Raw genomic sequence first — 6,499 nt, 5'->3', positions numbered from 1 at the left:
TCTGCTTGACCAATACCAAACTTGGAAATTGGTTTCCCTTAAGAAGTAGATGACCCCAATTGATTTTGAGGTCACAAAGTCAATCTACTTTGGACTTAAGATGATATATTAATCATTATCACATTTTCAACAGTGAAATACTGTGATTTATTTATTGAATAAAAGTGATATTCTCTCACAGTGTGAAAGTATACCAGTGATATTATCTCACAGTGTGAAAGGATATCAATGTAAGTTAAAAATAATTTCTGGTCTGTAATAAGATAAAGTAAATAAACCATCTTGATAGAGACTTAAACTGCCAATTTCTTCCCAAATACATTGCTAAAATCCATGTTACAATAGTTTTAATCTCACAACTGCTAAGCTATGATGTCTCAATTGCTGAAATATGAAGACAGAGCCTACAATGTATGACACTGTGTTAAGAAAAGACAGAGGCAAAGGGAAAATAAAAAAAAATGTAATGAACAGAAAATTCAATGTTTTGTAGATGAATATGGAATTTATTTTACTCATGAGACAGGATTTTTTTTATATTTTCACTCGTGCTTCGCACTCGTGAAAATATAAAAAAAATCCTGTCCCACTCGTAAAATAAATTCCAACATTGAATATCCTCTATGTATCTTCTGATTCTTTTGCTTAAGACACATATCAAGTTTGGTACACTGGTAACCTCTAAGAAGTAAATTACTCATATGATATCGAGGTCTGATAAAGATCAAACTAAGACAAGGGCGATAACTCCTATAATACACATTAAAAAGAAAATAAACAACCTTTGTGCTTTAGCCATTTAATCATCCTTTTTAACTTAAGCATCAGTGGCAGTAATGGAGTCATTAGTTATAATTACAGGAATGACAAAAACAACATATGTAACTCACAGTTATAATAATAATATCAAGTCACATAAAAATAAATGACATGTATATATTTGCCTGATATTATACAAAAGACATCATGGAGAGATGATATCCCATACCATATGTTCTATGGCATTTTATTTTACAAGCCAGCACACCAGGTAGTTTTATTACAGGAATGTTGATACCTTATGAATACCACAACCATTTACAAAACACACAGCATGTTCTAGGCCTCCATTAATACTTCACTGTTCTCCTTTACAAGCTATGAAAGCACTAAATGTAGATTTTGACATGCTATTTCAGCAAGAGTTGTTTCTCATTGCTCACAATATTGGAGGTCAACAAGCCCTGAGATTCCTTTACAGTCAACCAATTTATTAAAACTTGTCATGCTCGACATAAGGTGTACATAACAATTTTTCCAGTGAATATATTTGTTAAAGCCTCCTTCAAACATAATTTAAGTATTTTAAAGATTTTTTCCCATATACATGTATTTCTGCCACAAATGTTTAAATTCACCAGTTTCACCTCCAAGATGGCATGCAGGAAAGTAACATGGAAGAGAAATATTTCATACAATAACTATCAATTATCTAACAGTAATTTGCAATAATCAAATACTTCTGTTCAGAGAGAAAGTGATGATTTTTTTTCAAGTGAAGGGATTTTTTTTTTTAGTTTGACCATAAAGGAGATACAAAGAAAAATTCAACCTAGGACAAAGGCCGTTACAGCAGGAAGCCAGCCTTAACATAGCGTCAACACAGAAAACTTAAACAGCAGTATAAAAACAACATACGAGATATAGTCTTCTGAAAATGATTAAGCCAAAGCTTAACAGATTAAATAAATAACACTAATTACATGTCATAACTGTAAACTGAACTGTCTGATTTCTAAAGCTCAACAGATTAAATAAATAAAACTAAATACATGTCATAAATACAACTGTCAATTGATCTGTCTGACTGTTAGATTATCATTACTATTGTACACATGGGTGGTTCTGGTTAGAATGATTATTACACAAATCAAAATAATGGTCATAAAAAAAACAACAACATAAAAACATGTTACACTTCAGAAATATACAACAACATTGTTAAAATCATAGTGTTACACATGCCAAGAAAATGACAAAATTTCTTTCATCAAACAGTTAAAAAATAAGAACATTGGGTTTAATTCATGTTCAAATACTCAAACTTGCATTCTGTAGTCAAAATTTATATGCAGACTGTGCGAGGGTTTTCTTGAGGGGGGGTCGAAGGTAATGAAAATGCAGAGGGTACTACATGTATATCCATATATATCTGACATAAAAAAACAAAGAAAAAAAATCTCAGCCATCCTACTTTGTTCCCTTTAAGCAGGTCTCTTATGGCCATACCATGTTTAATTCATAGTACAAAGGCTTTTGCATTAACATATTTAAAGTTTTAGAACTGCAGGGTTCAGTAATGTTACCTTACGAAGAAAATTCATTGATATTCGATAAAATAATAGAAAAAAAAAAAAAATTATAACCTCAGAGTGTTGCCAAATGATCTACTCCTTCTATAGCATGTGCACATAGATCATGTTAGCTTTGTAGCGACAGGGAACATACACAAATAAGTACAGTCAGTTGACATTCTTTGCTGTCTCTAATGAAAACAAAAAAAAAAAAAAAATCATCATTTACATATGAACAACAGACTACTTCTGGACTTTAATAAACCTACATAATATACAATGTTGCAAAATCCATCCCATTAAACACTGTTTGTATGTATATACTTAGATAACTAAACTAATTTTAATATTTCAAAATTGTCATTATCACCTGTTGATAAATATTTACCAAACTTAATTTAAGACAACTTAATTGTAAAAACATGAATTATCTTGAAATAACAACGATCAAAACCACTTCCTCAAGTGTACAAAAATAAAAACATCATGGCCACGAGTAATGTATCACATGGGACAACAATACATCATAATGTAAAATTGCAGAACATAAACACTACATATACACAATCAAGCCTCCAGAACATTACTAAAGAAAAAGCATCTCAGAATTTTATGAAAGAAACAAATCTTGAAATGATGCAAAATAAACATTACCGTTAAATAATTATGATAAACATTACATTGTAGATGATAATGATAAACATTAATGTATAGATGATAATGATAAACATTAATGTAACACTACTGTAAAGCAAACAAGACGGAGGTTCCAGGACATTCTGAGGGAGATACTGTAAACCAACTTTTAATCATGTGCCAGAAATATCCATGATTTTTGCTACATTCTTTTACTAGGGAATATTTCTGAATGTGAACCTTTTCCTTAAAGGACTTCTCGCATGATCTTTCAAAAATCGTAATTTTATGAAAAATATTATCTACAACCTTGTTTATTAAAATACTGAATACAATAAACGTTGTTGAAAGCATATTTTAATAGATATTGGGAGTTGAAATTCAAATACGGCAATATGCATATTTCAGCCCGATTTCAGTGAAATACTGCTCTGACGTCATAGGCGACAATTCAGTGATAGAGAGATGAGAATATGCACACTATTTTCGGAGTTATCAACGACAAATGCAACTTAATTACGAAAAATGCTGAAAAAATTAATTCCTAACGTGCTTTTCATCTACTATAGAAACATTAACTAGTTCTAAGGTATAAGGCTTTTGAGATATTTTCGTTTTTTATTCCAAACATTTAGAATCTATAGCTCTGATTACGGCAATGTTTCGTGATCGGGAAATTATTTTTCAAGATCGCCATCCTTTAAAAAACGTATGAAGACTTGCATAAATTAATATTATGTTAAAAACGAAGAACAACAAAGTTATATAATGTTAAATTTGTGAATCAAATAAGTAAATACATGTGATAAGATGACAAATCAAATCGTATTCTGATGGCGAGTTTCTTCGTCTTCGCCGCGTCTCCATTGCTATCGTCGCTGCTATTTTTACAATGTTAACAGATTTTTCAGATTTTTTCTTGCTGACAGTTCTAACATATAAGGTTGGATATTCAATTTCATATGGATAAAATAAGCGATTTGGTCGTCCACAACGCAGAAAATTCAGGTTGTATCGCGTATATTTTCGTAAGATTAACGTGGGGCTGATCAGCCATTGTCGCCTTTGACGTCACAGGGCCACGTGATCGCTATCTAATTAACTTAGATTTTTAAATCAGGGGTTTTCATTTGAGTCAATAATTGATTAATTACCGCGGTTTATCCGCAATAAAAACACAGAATTTATAAACTGTGGTCATAAGTAACGTTTTACGCTTTTAATTTCAAATAATTTAGAAACATGCAATAAGTCCTTACAGTATCTCCCTCAGAATGTCTTGTTTGTTTTACAGTAGTGTTACATTAATGTTTATCATTATCATCTATACATTAATGTTTATCATTATCATCTATAATGTAATGTTTATCATAATTATTTAACGTATTTACATAGAATGTATCTTAAGTTATGAAAATTAGTTGTTGCAGTTGGATTTCAAACTGACCAGTTGTGAATAAAAGTTGTCAAAAATAATAGTCGGTTATAAACAAATAAGCTGATAGTTCTGAATTACTTTCAAAAATTTGAAAGAAATTTGTATTAAAATCACACATAAAATGTTAGAAACTGATTCCATTCTGATAAATTCAAATACAGTGTTGCAAGCCAAGGTTTTTTAATCTGCTACTCATTGCAGCATCAAGCAGGATCTGTCTAAAACAGCAATAGTGAATTAAAATCCAGTGGCTTGCAAGAATGACAACATTACAACAAAACTCATCTCCATCTGTAAACCTGGTTATAAATATGTGTATTTATCTATGGGTAGTCAACATCTGAATACTAAATACATTTTATGATACTGATGAAAGTTTGGTGTCAAAATACTAGTTGGTATAAGGACTGCAAACATTATGTTTTTTCCAACGTCTCACAATTGGTTAAATGTTTCACAGAATCACTGTATCTTATTCGCTTTTTAATTCTATGATTCAAAACTTCTTTGGTGAAATGATCATCAAAAAGTGCTGATATGTTGAGTTTTCAACTCCAATTAATACACATCAGACACATAAAATGCAAATTTCTTAAAGAATAAAAAAATATACAAAAATTTAAAAGGTCTTTGAAGGTGGTTGAAAAGGACAGCATAATTAACTGGAACATTTAAATCACAGATAAAATGATACAATTACTGACTAGCACAATTCTTGGTATTTAAAATTTACAGAATAAACTTGAAAATATGATTGCAAAAATGTTTATAAAATTATTGCATTTCCATGTTAAGTAATATGATATCTGAATTTGATACATACTGATTTCACTATTTAGGGCATGTGACTCTATGTACAGTGGCGCCGCGTTTATCCGGACGCCATTTATCCGGACGCTTCACCATCCGGACGATATTTTTTGGGAACCGATTTTTCCATGTTATTTTGTCTCATTAATCCGGAAAAATTCGCGTTCCGTATCCGGACTGTCAATTTCTACTACAAAACATAATAGTTCATTGAAAAGTGACTCGTTTATCCGGACGATAATTTTTCAAGAAACGACATTTTCACACTTATCTTGCATTCGTGTTAATTGTTGTAAAAACATTGGCCATGCAGTCAGTTTGAAGGCGGTTACCTGTGACCTACAAACAATAGCATCTATAATTAGCGTGTGTTTACCCCAATTCAATCACACGTTTATCTTTATTATGAAGCTCAAAGAATTTAGCTGACAATGTGCATTAATTAAATAACAATCCGTTCAAAATTATATTGCTAACCGTATATACATCGGTAAATTCAGGAGAATTTTGGAGAGATGTAAATAAAATGAACAATAAATAGCGAGCGATTTCGTAATGCTCTTTATCATGTCGATTGCGTTAGTTTAAAATACGATGTTCCATTTCTAAAAAACGTAAATGTATTTGAAACTTTTTTCCCCACAAGACAGCATAGAAAGGTACATAATTGAAGAAACATCTCTATTTAATGTACTACCGTTTACAAACGCCCCGGCATTACATATAAAACTGGTGTTACGAACAGAAGTTGATTACGTTTTTCCAAGGTATTTTTTAATGATCGAAATTCAAACTTAGCGTCTGTAGAAAAAAAAATAATATTGATAATCATGAAGATGGCTTGCGTTTACGAATGTTTTTAATACTTTGTTTGAGTTAGTTTGCAGTGTTCAGTTAATTTTATAGTAACTCTGTTAATGAATATACGGGGAATATACAGGGTTAGTTTATATTTGAACATTTTCAATGATGATGCTGAACAGTTGTGTCATATTATATGAGCTTCAATAATTATAATATATGGCAAAATAAAACAGTAGATCAAAATTTGCTCAACCCATGAAGTCACATGCCAAAGAGAAGGCGAATTAAAAAAGGGGGTATCGGCATAAAATTGCCCATCCATTTTTTTTTATTGTGTAAATTACATTTTAATATATTTTTTCATTAATCAATTACTGCTTTTAAAACAATTAACCAAATTATAATTTAAAAGTTTTTTTTTCTTTGCTGTAACATTTGAAACAAGAATGTGCATATATACATGCTTAGAGAGTGCTTT

At 30.7% G+C, this 6,499-nt stretch overlaps 1 long non-coding RNA gene across 1 annotated transcript; it reads right to left on the bottom strand.

Moving 5' to 3' along the window:
* Window positions 1-783: 783 nt before the first annotated feature.
* Window positions 784-5,699, bottom strand: LOC133179501 (uncharacterized). The gene is made up of 2 exons (XR_009720136.1): window positions 4,353-5,699; window positions 784-3,224 (listed from the first exon to the last, which is right to left on the bottom strand). It is a non-coding gene; the product is annotated as an uncharacterized LOC133179501 (long non-coding RNA).
* Window positions 5,700-6,499: the final 800 nt, after the last annotated feature.

Source organism: Saccostrea echinata, unplaced genomic scaffold, assembly GCF_033153115.1.
Source record: "Saccostrea echinata isolate AGI-Se365-2 ecotype Australia unplaced genomic scaffold, CSIRO_AGI_Sech_v1 ptg000004l, whole genome shotgun sequence".
NCBI lineage: Eukaryota > Metazoa > Mollusca > Bivalvia > Ostreida > Ostreidae > Saccostrea > Saccostrea echinata.
The sequence above is the reverse complement of the archived record's forward strand: the minus strand, read 5'-3'. Positions and strand labels throughout refer to the sequence as shown.